Below are 13,834 nucleotides of genomic sequence, written 5' to 3'. Positions count from 1 at the left end.
CGGATCTAGGGCACTGTGAGCTGTCCTTCCAAATAATACGTCAAAATGCCTTTTTTATGTTAAGACATGGAATAATCTGGCTGCTGAATTGGCTGGTTATGAAACTACGATTTCCCGCTTGCCGAGTAGATGCTACACAAGCTACGGGAGATATAATCAGTTTCCTGTTCTTTTCCTTATTCTTTATCGTGTATATACTGCAGTGTTCCTAACTCGAAAATTTTTTGCACAGAGAGGTGTCGTAGGGTTGCCAACTGGCCGGTTTTTCACCGGCCCGGCCGGAAATATTGCTGTTATTTTGATTAAAGCCGGTGATCAATACAAACTTCTTACCAGCCACTTTATGACATTTTTTTAAAGGGTCTTTCCTAGTAAGATAGTGAAATCGGCCCTTGATCCAAATTGGGTCGCTGTTGACCCAAAAGGTTATCCTTGACCTAAAACTACCTCGAAAAAATTGACCCCATACCCCCTCCCCTTACCGAATTATCGTATCATACCTCCTCATGATCAAAATTGATTTTTTTTTTTAATTTGGTGAGGGTGGTCAAAAATTTTGAAAGTTTTACAGATTGTAGATACTATCTAGTTGTAAATGTGCAATGTTTTTCAAAACCAACGATGCGTATTTTCTTTATTTTTATGTGTTGAAAATTTCAAAAAAAATGTAGAGAAAATTTTTTTTGGGGGGGGGACACGTCGCTGATTTTTTGGTTAAAAAAGTTGTTATACCCTTAGATGCAACATATATTTTTTTCGGAGCTGAAAGTGATCGAAACATTGTCAAATCAAACTGAAAACAAACAAACGTGTTTTTTCCACAGTTTTCCAACCATTTTAGGGCCCTCGAGGTGAGAGCCCCTTCAAACATTCCCTTGCCAAAGTTCACAATTTTCATTTCTCTTGCGTCCTTTCCGCTTCTGTCGTTCTTCGGCTGCTTCGATTGTGTCCATTTCGGTATAGAAACACCAAATATATCTCCGTAACAGTGCTTCCACTTCAACCGACTCTTGCACAACAAAGTTACACAGCTCGCGGTAGAGGGCGCTACCGACAGAGAGCGCCACTGTGTGTGTGGCCAGTGAAGTAAGCACTGATAGCTACGAGGAGCTGATGCGAGGTGTGTGTAACTTCGTTGTGCAAGAGCCGGTTGCAGTGTTACGGAGATATATTTGGTGTTTCTATTTCGAAACGGACACAATCGAAGCAGCCGAAGAACAACAGAATCGGAAGGGACGCAAGAGAAAGGAAAATTGTGAACTCTGGCAAAGGATTGTTTGAAGGGGCCCTCAGTGAGAAAACTGCCCGAAAAATTCGTTTGTTTTCAGTTTTATTTCTTTTTGACAATGTTGCCATCACTTTCACGCCCCGAAAAAATATATGTTGTACCTAAGGGTATAACAATTTTTTTATATCAAAAACTCAGCGTGCCACCTCCCCCCCAAAATTTTTCCTACATTTTTTAAAATTTTCAAAACGCAAAAAATAAAGAAAATACGCATCGATGGTTTTAACGTTTTTCGAATTAACTGTTCAATTGTTTTGCGAACTTGACTTTCTTCTTCCATTTTGATGTCGCAAACGTTAAACTCAGTAGCAATGGATCTCAAAGAAGATCTCTGAGTTTACACTCACATCTAGTGTTACATATTTCTCTTTGGACGCCATGACCGAATTCACCACGTGCGTAGTGTTAACAGATTACCCATTTTTCCCGGGTATTTCCCATTTTGAGACCCTTCCTTTTTTCGTTTGATTGTTGCTAAAAATGCTAAGAATCCTCCGTTTTCCTGATTATAAGAGTTACTTTTTTAGCTATAAGAAACAAAAGAAAAAAGGGGTAAGATAATTCAGTTCAAACTGTTATATTGAAATAAAGTCATGCCTTTTTGTTTGTTGTGTACAATTCATTTTGGCTCCTTTTCGTTCGAGTATAAAAATTTTATTAGAATGAAATTTCGTTGCTTGTGCATTAGCAAAATAGTTTTAGTATTTGTGTTGTAATATTAAAATTATAACTAAGCTTCAAGATAATTATAAATACTCCTTGAATGAAACTTGCCAAATTGAGTTAATTGTTCAGTAAACATACGAGAAAATGTCAACACAGTAAAATTGATATACAGGGTTCATTATGAAAGTATTGAGCATTGCTTTAGAAAAAGTTTTATTGTTCCGATTGTTACAAATCTTTAAAATTCCTCAAAATACGCTCCTTATGCATCGATACACTTCTGGAGACGTGTTTTCCACGCCTGGAAAGCATCTTTAAAGTCCTCGGCTGGAATGGCTTTTAAAAACCTTGTAACATGGGCTTGAATGTTCTGCACGGAGTCAAAATGATTTTCTTTGAGGTGTCTCTTCAAACGGGGAAACAAAAAAAGTCACTAGGAGCCAGTTCAGGACTATAGGGGGTGGGGGACCACTGGAGTTCTGCTCCGGGCCAGGAAGTCGACGATGGTGAAGGCGGTGTGACTTGGTTCATTGTCGTGGTGGAGTTTAATTGAGTGTTTGATGTCACTTCGAACGCGGGCGACCCTGCGTTTCAGTCTCTTGAGCACTTTTAGATAAAATCCTGCGTTGACAGGTTGCCCTGGTGGCACAAACTCGAAACGGATGATTCCTCGAACGTCGAAGAAGACAGTGAGCATGGTTTTGATTCGGGATTTGTTCATGTGCGCCTTTTTGAGGCGGAGGGAGAATGAGGTGTGCCACTCCGCACTCTGCCTTTTGGGTTCTGGATCGTATTCGAACATCCACGATTCGTCTCCACTTACGACCAAGTCTAAAAGTCCGGACCACTTTCACACAATGCCAACAACTCCTTGCAGCGCAAAACTCGAAATTCTTTTTGTTCGTTCGTCAACACCTCCGGCACAAGCTTCGCATAGACCTTTCGCATTTGCAGGTCCTCGGTCACTATCCCATGTACCGCAAATGTTGACATGTTTAAGGTGTCCGCGATTTGTTGAATGCTCACACGCCGGTCTGAGCGCAACACTTCACGCACACGGTTAACGTTGTCGTCGGTCCTGGCCGTTGTTGGGCGTCTAGAACGGGGCTCGTCGGCGACCTCCTCCTGACCCTCCTTGAACGACTTGTGCCATTTTCCGACCTGGGATCTTGACAAACACTCCTGCTTGTAGGCCTCCTTCAGCATCTGGTAAGTTTCCGTAGCATTCTTACCCAACTTGACGCAAAATTTTATGGCGTAGCGTTGTTCGAACGAACCCTCCATCGCGCCGTGTTACAACTTGTAAAAACGTGCTTCACGGGGATTGACATCCACACGCTGTCACTGCTCGCAGCAGACTGGCTCTGGGCGCGTTTGGAAGGACAGACCACCCACTACTTTTTCCGCGCCGGCAGCGCGCGCTGCTGTGGATTGTTGAGTCAGAGTAGCATCATGCTCATTACTTTCATAATGAACCCTGTAAATATAATTGAAACACATAGAATACTACTATCATATTGTATCAAAGACAGATTTTCTGAAGAAAGAATAAAGTAGTGAAAAATGTATTAAAATTGCTTCATAAAATAACTAGCAGCGTTCACCCCGCTTCGCTGGGGTCACCCCGGAACGCAATAAACTTTGTTACTCAGATAATTTTTACTTTTTCGCTTTCAAGTGATATGATAAAAACCATAGAAGATTGGAGTAAATGTTAACATTATATCGCCTGTCATTTATGTTAACCCGCCGAGTGACACGGTCATGTGGGTTGCATATAAATACGGTTAGATTTAGCTATGATGAGCTAACAAAGGATTTGTACGGTATGGACACTTGAATGGTCAATTATCTCAAGACACTGGTAATTGAAAATTAAAGTGATATGATAAAAACCATCTAGGGTCCAAATCTTAATAACCCCCCAAAAATGAAAGAAATTGGTTCAGCCGTATTAGCGTGATGAGCTAACAAAGGATTTGTACGTTCTCTTTTATATATATAGATTTGTTCAAAATTAATTTAATTTGAGAGTATGGCTTCCTTACCAATCCCTGACGTATCGCTTTTTTCAGCTCTGCCAAATCTTAAATACGAATTTAAAATTTCACACATCCTTGACACTGAGTCAAACGATCGAAGTTATGACGCACCACTCGCTAAATTCTTCAGATAGATCTTTCCGAAAGAAAAAAAATAGTGTTCACTTTCAAACTTTATCAATGTTTCTGATCTCAAATAAATCACACAGCCCTCTTTAAGGTACTGTACTGATCAAAAATGTTTTCCTTCTAAAATTTCAATGAGGCACTTTTAGTCATGATTTACTCCTTCCCCGACATCCTAGCCACTGCACTTTTAGACTACAGTAATACAGTCTAAAAGAAAGAAAAAAATGCAGTTGTTGAGAGAGATGGCACGCATATGGGCAGAACCGCTACGTTCCAAAATATCCGGACTTAGTCGTCTGTCAATGTGAATCGTTATAGCATCGTAGCATCAATGAGAAATATCCCAGAATACAATTACTGACCACTTCAAAACTATAAGTTTTGTGTACGTATGAAAAGGTATTGTTTTATTAATAAGTTCTAGTATACAGTAGTAAACAGTTCCAGTTCTTAAAAAAAAGTTTCGTCATTTATAATACGTACTACTGTGCCTAGTAACAGCTGATCTCCGTATTATCCGAGTTTTTCTGTATCCAAGGTAGGCTTGGTCCCAGTTACTCGGATGACCGTGAGTCTACTGTAATTTGAACTTGGGACAATGCTACGTAAATATAGTTAATTCTTTATTATCATTCTTCCTGAACTGAAAAAGGAGTATCATATGTATCTTATCCTGTGTTCGAAGTGGGAAAAAAACAGAGGCAGTTTGTTTTATTACGGTTTTGACTCGACATACCGGCTATCTACCTATGTTGAAATACAGTGATGGTATGTTGCCTAAAAGATCACATTTTTATTTACATAATGACTAAAAACCACTGGAGAGTTTCTCTTTAGTTAAGGGGGGGTGGATGCAGAGTCTTTGATCCTACGCCAAAACTTTAGTTGTATTATAGAGAATTATACATGAAAATGCTCAAAAGCCAGCTTTTTATATTAACAATTTCCTGTGGGATAACTCTCGGACCCCCTACTCGACTGAGGAATGTTCGAAACCCCTGGAAGATCCGCCCCGCACAGCAGACACTATCTAAATGCGCCCATGCTCAAAACGCGACATTTATATGCATTAAAGCAAGAAGAGACACACACATACATACGAAGGAAACAATTCAATATGACACACCAAAATATAAATTAGATGAACTTCTTTGAAGACACCTCATTAGGAAACAAAATTTAGGAAAAAGATAACAAAAATGTCGGTGTTGCTGACTTGGAAATTATTTCTACATGAGAAATAAAATCTTTCTACCTGCAAAGCTATTTGTTAGTTACTGTGTATAAAAATGGATTTATTAGAGGTATATTCCCCAGTGACGGTATGTCAGGATCACTGAAAAACAAGAGGTGGTATGACTTCACTGAAAAACCAGAGGTAGTATGACATACCACCGCATACCGTCTCACTTCGACCACTGATTTTATCGCTTTTACCTTCTATTTTGAGATTATCTGCTATCCTAACAGCACAGGCATCTGGGACAACAGTGAGAAACGGTGAACTAACCAGCTGCTAATGTTGATCCTGTTGGCTGGCGAACAAACACTGTAAGTTAAATTGGGCCAACGTTTTTCTTTCTTTCTTTCTTTTTTTTTTTTTTTTTTTTTTTTTTTGCCATTATCCTCCGGAGGCCATGTCGACCATTAGCCTCCGTAAAGCCTACCAAATATGCTGCTAGGCTGCAGTCCACACAGAGAAGAATAAGTATGTGGCATACGTAAAAACGTAGATTGCATACGTAAATCCTGTAGATTTTGGATTTAACGTAAGACTATAGGTAACATTATCCAGCAAACGTATAGCGGAAAACGAATGTTTTAAATACTTTCTGAATAAGTGTTACATCTATAAGTACTTTCCTTATGAAACAAAGATCTGTGTATAGGCGGTAGGAATCTTACAGATGGACATATATAGCACATACAGGGTGTTAATGAACTATACCGACAAACTGTAAGAGGTGATTCCTTACATCAAAATAAGAGAAAAAGTTCAGGTGTACCTATGGCGAAAAGGGCATAGTTTCAGAGCTAGGGCTGTCTAAAATCGCGAAAAAGCCAAATTTCAAGAGGCCCTATTTCGAATTCGAGAGACTGCGGATGGTTGTCCTTATCAGTGTAAAGAAAACCACGCATACGCAATCCAAAAATACATATTTCACTAATGTTCAAATGGTGTACAGAGTATTCCCTGCACGGTGACATTCCGAGACATGCCATCAACCGAATTTTGAGATATGCTCTGACTTTATGATTGATCCAAAGTAGGCAAACAATAAACCTTCATAGTAGTGAACACGGAATCCTTTGGCGCAATGTTAGAAGTGTTAAGGATCGTCAGCAGCAAGGCCTCTCGTACTCGCGAAAACGCATGCTGCGATGTTTTCTTTCACGCTTACAAGTGAAGAAAACGTGAAATAACCATGATGAAATACATCGCATCACACGTTATTGCGAACACAAAAGAACATGGAGCTGCAGCTTCCTAACAGTTCCGACTTCCCTTCGAAGCATTGGATGTCCATTCTTGCAAGGCTTACTTCCTGCCTACTGTGGACCCTCCTTGAAATCAGGGAACATCTGAAAAATCTATTGAGAGCATATCTGAGAATTACACCCTGTATGGAATACCCTGTACATCTATTGAAAATTGATGAAATATGCACTTTTGGATTGTGTATGCGTGGTTTCCTTTACGTTGAGAAGGCCCACCATCCACAATTTCTGAAATTCGAAATAGGGCCTGATGAAATTTAGCATTTTCGCGGTTTTGGACAGCCCTAGCTCTGAAAGTATGCACTTTTCGCCATAGTTCCATATGAACTTTTTTCTCTTATTTTGATGTGAGGAATCACCTCTTACAGTTTGTCGGTATAGTTCATTAACACACTGTATATATGGATATAATATACGGAAGACTGTTAGATATCAGACATCCTGCAGCGGCATGATGTAATATCTAAGCGGAGAAAGGGCAGTACGTATGTAGCATATGGATAGCGTGTGCTCCGTACAGATTTCCGTAAGAAATATATGGATTCCGTATATTTGTACAATATACCACTGTCCGGATAACGGGTTTTTCTCAGTGCACAATGTCATGTTTTGTGTCGGGTTAACTGTCAAAATTTTGACTGCACGGTAAAATAAAGTCAACAACTTAAGTTGCCGATTGATACTGGTGTCAAAATCGGTTTTTGAAAAAAACGAAAAACGGTTTTTTAAAAAAGTAAAATTTCATAAAACCGAAATGTCGCTTTTGAAAACCGCATTTGCGGTTTCGGTTTTGAAAACCGGTTTTTCGGTTTTGGTAAAAAAACGGTCACTTTATGTTCGAATATTCCGAGTTCCGACATGTAAAATGTCAAAATTCCTTCAGATTCGTGTTCCTCGTGGCCTAATTTTCAAAATATGTGAAAATCAGGTGTGGCCCAGTTTGCTTCCCTGCAGCCGAAAAGTACATTGGAAGTGTCATCGAATAAGTAAAAAAAAAAAAGAAAAAGAAAAGAAAGAAAGAAAGAAAGAAAGAAAAAAGTGCTAAGGATCCCAGTCAGTATCTGTAACACACAAGATCACATCACTACTTACGGTTTAGAAACCCCCACTTTTCTGGTTTTAAAATATGGCAACCCTAATTTAGCTGTGACGTGTAAAAGCTTGGAGCAAATAAAAAAAAGTTAAAACACACATATAAATCAATAGAATTGTCTCGATTGATAGATGCTTTCACAATTGTTAAAAGGTGTAATTAGAAACAGCAAACATTGTTTCTGCTTTGAAAAAGACAAACATGGTTTCGCTTATAAAACCGCAAACACGGTTTCGGGCGGCTTTCGCTTTCGAAAAGTGCTTTTTCGGTTTCCGTTGGGAAATTCGCTTTTGTGGTTTCGGTTTCGAAAACCGCCTTTGCGGTTTCGGTTTTGAAAACCGGTTTTCTCAAAAACCGAAAACCGCAAATGTCACAAAAATTCGACAGCACTAATTTATACTTCATTTTACAGCCTATACTTAATTTTGCTTCTAGTCAGGAGAAGTTGGGGGAGGGCAGGGGTGAAGTATCACCGTGAAAAGGACGGTGGTAGAAATTATTCTCCTAAAATGATTATATTCGAATATCTCAACATTCGTTTTCAATATTGGGGGGCCCGGTGGCTCAGTGGGAGAGCACTGAACTCTTGTGCATGGAATCCCTACACTGTAAAAAATATCGGGAAGGTTTCTCATCTTCGGGGAAAGATTTTGCATAGAAAAGTCTAGGTTTCCGGACAAATCAACAGAACGTTACTCCATTTTAACGAAAATAAGACACTTTCCGTAAGAAATCAGGAAGGATTCGGTGTGTTCAGAAATATATAGAATCCTTTCATCATCGGAAACAAGTTTTCTTTATTTTAAAGGAATTTCCTCATACATTTCCCATAATTTGATGTTACTTTTCCTTTATTTTACGGTAAACTAGCTTTACCTGGGTACTCGGAAACTTTTTACTGATGCATCATGGGAAATAAATGAAAAACACTTTTCGTAAACGAAGAGTGTGAATAAAAGTAATTTCGGAATTACGCGTGCAGACGATTCTACCCATTTTTTCATATTTCTTAGATTTCCAGATTAGGGTACAGGTTAGTATTTCTTTTAACAGAGCATGCATTAAATGGGAACCTTCATTACTACTTTCAGAATGACTTCAGCAGGTCTCAGTGTCAATACAGTGTATACACATATGCCATACAAACTACGGCATATTTTTGGAAGTGGGGGGCCAGAATATTTTGCTTAAATTTTGTATTTTCTTGCTATAGTTTCAGTATTTGTTTATGGATTAGGTAGGTTAGGTTAGTTTAGGATATTTCGGTCATTACTCGAGCAGACTGTTGTATCAAATTTTCACACATTTATTGTATTTTTGCAGAACATGCACTAAATGAGGAGCTAGTACATAAACCACGAACCAAAACGCACAAATGCTATCTAACCGAGTCAGAGCAGAAGCGCAGTAGGGGGGGCCCGGCGGAGCGACGGGGTGCGTCCGTAGGGAGCAGGCGCGTCAATGACGGGAGGCATACGCATAAACGAGGATGGTGGAAAAATACATAAAATTTCCGCAGTAATTTTTACATGGTGATTTTAAATGATTTTGGCCTAGTTCTAAAAATTATCCCAATCCTATAATAGGGATCACCCGAGCAGACAGTCCTACCGAAAAGAATATATATAGGCAAAATACGATGTAAAACACTTTTCATGAGAGTGTGAATATAAGTGATTTCGGCATTACTCGTGCAGACGATTCTACCAAATTTTCACATATTTCTTAGATTTCCAGATTAGGGTACAGGTTAGTATTTCTTTTAACAGAGCATGCATTAAATGGGAACCTTCATTACTACTTTCAGAATGACTTCAGCAGGTCTCAGTGTCAATACAGTGTATACACATATGCCATACAAACTACGGCATATTTTTGGAAGTGGGGGGCCAGAATATTTTACTTAAATTTTGTACTTTCTTGCTATACTTTCATGTATTTTTTATGGTTTAGGTAGGTTAGGTTACTTTGGGTTAGTTTAGGATATTTGGGGCATTACTCAAGCAGAAGGTTCTACCAAATTTTCACACATTTATTGCATTTTTGCAGAACATGCACTAAATGAGGAGCTAGTGTATAAATCACAAACCAACTTGTAGGTGGCCACTAAAAAGCACGAATGCTATCTAACCGAGTCAGGGCAGGAGCGCAGCAAAGGGGTCCCGAGGGGGTGCGTTCGTAGACTTTCTTACTATATTTTCTGTGCTTTTTTTATGGTTTAGGTAGGTTAGGTTTCTTTGGGTAACTTTTGGTCAGGTTAGGTTAGGATATTTTGGGCATTACTCGAGCAAACGGTTCTACTAAATTTTCACACATTTATTGCATTTTTGCAGAACATGCACTAAATGAGATGCTAGTGCATAAACCACGAACCAGTTTGTAGGTGGCAACTAAAAAGCACGAATGCTATCTAACTGAGTCAGGGCAGGAGCGCAGCACGGGGGCCCGAGCGAAGCGAGGGGGTGCGTCTGTAGACTTTCTTGCTATATTTTCTGTACTTTTTTTAATGGTTTTGGTAGATTAGGTTACTTTGGGTTAGTTTTTGTCAGGTTAGTTTAGGATATTTGGGGCATTACTCGAGCAGACGGTTCTACCAAATTTTCACACATTAAAATTGCATTTTTGCAGAACATGCACCAAATGAGGAGCTAGTGTATAAACCACGAACCAACTTGTAGGTGGTCACTAAAAAGCACGAATGCTATCTAACCGAGTCAAAGTAGGAGCGCAGCAGAGGGTCTAGAGCGATAGCGAGATGGTGTGTCCGTAGGGAGCAGGCGTGTCAGCGACGGGGGTATACGCATAAATGAGGATAATGGAAGAGCACACCTATACATGCTATACTTTGAGTATCACTCAAATTTCATTTCAGTATGTTGTGCACTGACAGTAATTAGTTATATTCAGATATTTTCAGATATTCAGATATATTCAGATATATATTTTTTTTTTTTACGAAATATGTTTCACATCGTATTTGCCTCTGTTTTGAATTTTAACTTCGTTTTCACACTTTGTACAGTTACGCTCGGTTGCACCAACCAACAATTATGATCGTCGCACCAACAGTTTGTGAGAAAGAATAAACTTATCCACGAATAATCAGACGTTGTATAAAACTATGAGGTTTAGGACATGTCATGCAATATCATACATTTGATTGGCTAAAACAGTGCAGTAACCACTGAAAAAATAAAATTAAAAAACTGCATAGAATGTGGTAGTATTTCGTACTAGATATTGGAAGAAAGCGGGCTAAGTTGAATCTTCGGGAAGGCAAATGTGTTTTAATGCTTCTAGACAGACATATCTTTAAGGAAAAAGAAAAAAGAAAAAGAAATTATCAAATACTGAAAAGGAAACTGTATCTGATATTTAAAAAATAAAATAAAATAAAAAAATAGCGCATTTTTTTGGGGGGGCGGGGACAAGCGGGATGGCGTGGGAGCTCATGTAGTTCGGATCTTACACTAAGCCTCTCTGCTGATGGGGATGCTAAACTCGAAACCAAACCAAATATGGATATCTAGGGCCCAAATATTCAAGGAAAAAAAGCTGTGCTCTAACAGATCACAATTCTTTATCCACCTGTTAAGCGACATGTTCAATTAAAGGTAGATAGTCCCTTCTTCTTAATTAATGTTTGGCTACAAACTACGCTAAGCTTCACAGAAATACTGTCTTTTCTTAAATTCAACGTTCGGTTTATGCGCTAAGTATAGGCATACCATAAGTATAGGGTATGATAGGAAGAGTAGAGAATATTAGGGTAGAGTAGTGTAGATTAAGTTAAATTACGTTAACTCATTGCTTTGCCGTTATTTTCAAATGTAGGTTAGGGTAGAGTATGTTAGGTTACGTTAGCTCAACGTTTAACCATTATTTTCACAAATAGGGTAGAAAAATTAAATGAAATAGTTCGGTTTAACATCCCAAGATTATTCCCCTTTAGACTAAGGGAGACGATGAAGGAAGTGAATGATGATGGTGAATTGGTGGAATTAGAATGTGGGAGGAAATGAGTACCCTGGGGAAAAATACGGACACGATGATGTCTAAAACAAATTTGCGTGGCCGGCAATCGAACCACAACCCAGTGAAATGAAGGATAAAGTAGGTAAGGTTAGGATAGATTAGCTCATCGTATTGCCACGTCTTACCATTTTACTTTATTTAACATCTACGTCAGCAAGAAATCCCCTCTTCGCTACTCTGTTTGAATAACTTTTGAAAACACAAGTTTTAACATAGATTTACATTTGCATCGCCGTGCCAGTTCTGCCCAAAACAATAACAACGGTTGAAGTTTACATTTGCATTACCAATTGGTTATGTTTTATTCCAGAAAATACCATAGCATTGGTGTTCGTAAATATGACTCTTTTAATTATGCAAAGTTTACGTTAGTAAATCACTGTCGTGTTTGCATAATGGTAGCAATTGGCGATGCGGTACAGATTTATGTACGGATCCAAGCACAAATTTCTTCCATATATAGGCCCTAGGCCTATTTGTTTTTCAGCAAATGTAGTTTTGTATGTTAAATAATCGTTCTTGAGGTGTTCCGTAGAATTTAAGTATTAACAGTAATGAAAATATTCTAAAGATACATTTGAATACTAAGGAGGTATTTTAGATAACAGAGAGGTTCCCTAAAAGCGGCTGCCTCATTGAAATGAAACATGACAGAACGTAAGTGAAAAACCTACATGCTGTGTTAGAAAATAAACACGTCACTATCATCAGACGAAGGTAGTCCTTACTCCTCATGTGGTCTTGACAGCCGAATATCGACATCAAGAGTGAACGTTGTGTGCTGGTATTCATTCCCACTTGTCTAACGGTAGCGCGTGCACCTTTTGTGTACGTGATCCCCGGTTCGATTCCCGGTCGGAGAGCCTTTGGAATTTTAAATGTCCTAGATATATTTGTGTTCGTGTTCCTGTCTACTTTGGTAAGGGTTAAAAAAAAAATACGAATAAATTCGTGTGCTCAGCAAAATGAGGAATGATCAGTTGATTTTTAAAAAATCTGGAAGGTGGATCGACTGATGCTGTATTTGGAAAGTCAGTCCAAAGGTCACGAGTTAGATTTCTGGTATAGTCACGCAATTTTCACTCTTCAAATTTATGTTTTACTAAATTTGTAAAAATAATTGCATTCGTTCTCTCTAAAAGTATGGGAACATGTTGAGCAAGGAAAACTTTTTTTTTTTTTTTTAATGGTTCGCACATGAAAAATATGGTATTTAGAAACTATCAGAAAAATTTCAATTCAAATTAGTTCTCAAAATATGACTGAATACTTACAATAGATGTAAATCCAATCATTTTCGACTACACAGAACGCTTCCTCACAGAAAAAAAAGCACATTTGCTGTACGGACCTACATGTTTGTAAACTTCAATTAACAAATTTGTAATATTATTTTAATAGGCCCGTGTGTAAATAAACTAAGTACCATATGTTCTTACTTGTGTGGTGCGTATCTACGTAGAAAAACAAGAAAAAATAGTCTAACCTTTTAAGCACAAATTTCCCCATAAGGTAGCCATTAACCATTGCTATACAAAGTGAAATGAAGTAAAGTATCTGAATTAAGTGTGCTAACTCATGACGCGCAATCATAGAAGTGTTCGACAGTTATGACATCCATATATTCGTGAAATTTACGTTTAAAGTAAAATTTATGAGTCAAACTAAAGTCAGAATTACAGTTGAAGAGATTACAATGTGTGTCGATTTACAGAAACGGAAGTGTATATAAACATTGTATTTACATATGGATTCAATCAATATATCTGCACGAAAAAAAAATTGAGAAAGACTGTAGTGTACATACAGAATTCTTAAATCTTATATATTCACCTTTAAGGATATGACGTACAATCATCATTTGGTGACTAGTCTATTGCACTCTTCTACGTCATATGGATATTTTGAATGAAGCCTTTTTGAATGAAGATAATGGTAAATATATGCTATGGTTTTGGTCTTAAAGTTTTACAATGAAACTTCATGATTTTTCAAAAATATAAGGTCAGATTAAAAAGAACAGTGATTTTAGAACAAATAAATTATTTAAGTTTTATCCTCTATATTTCACTTTTCTACGAT

At 38.1% G+C, this 13,834-nt stretch overlaps 1 long non-coding RNA gene and 1 pseudogene across 1 annotated transcript in view; both read right to left on the bottom strand.

Annotated features, from left to right (window-relative positions):
• Positions 1 to 13,352, bottom strand: part of LOC145675501 (uncharacterized) — a 178,266-nt gene extending 164,914 nt beyond the window's left edge. The window contains exon 1 of the long non-coding RNA XR_014129136.1: positions 13,239 to 13,352. This is a non-coding gene — a long non-coding RNA (uncharacterized LOC145675501). The remainder of the gene's footprint in view (positions 1 to 13,238) is intronic.
• LOC145675887 (uncharacterized) lies at positions 2,203 to 3,285 on the bottom strand (annotated as a pseudogene).
• Positions 13,353 to 13,834: the final 482 nt, after the last annotated feature.

Source organism: Thermobia domestica, chromosome 18 (assembly GCF_964235325.1).
Source record: "Thermobia domestica chromosome 18, izTheDome1.hap1.1, whole genome shotgun sequence".
NCBI lineage: Eukaryota > Metazoa > Arthropoda > Insecta > Zygentoma > Lepismatidae > Thermobia > Thermobia domestica.
Note: the sequence above shows the minus strand (reverse complement) of the source record. Positions and strands in the feature narration are given on the sequence as shown.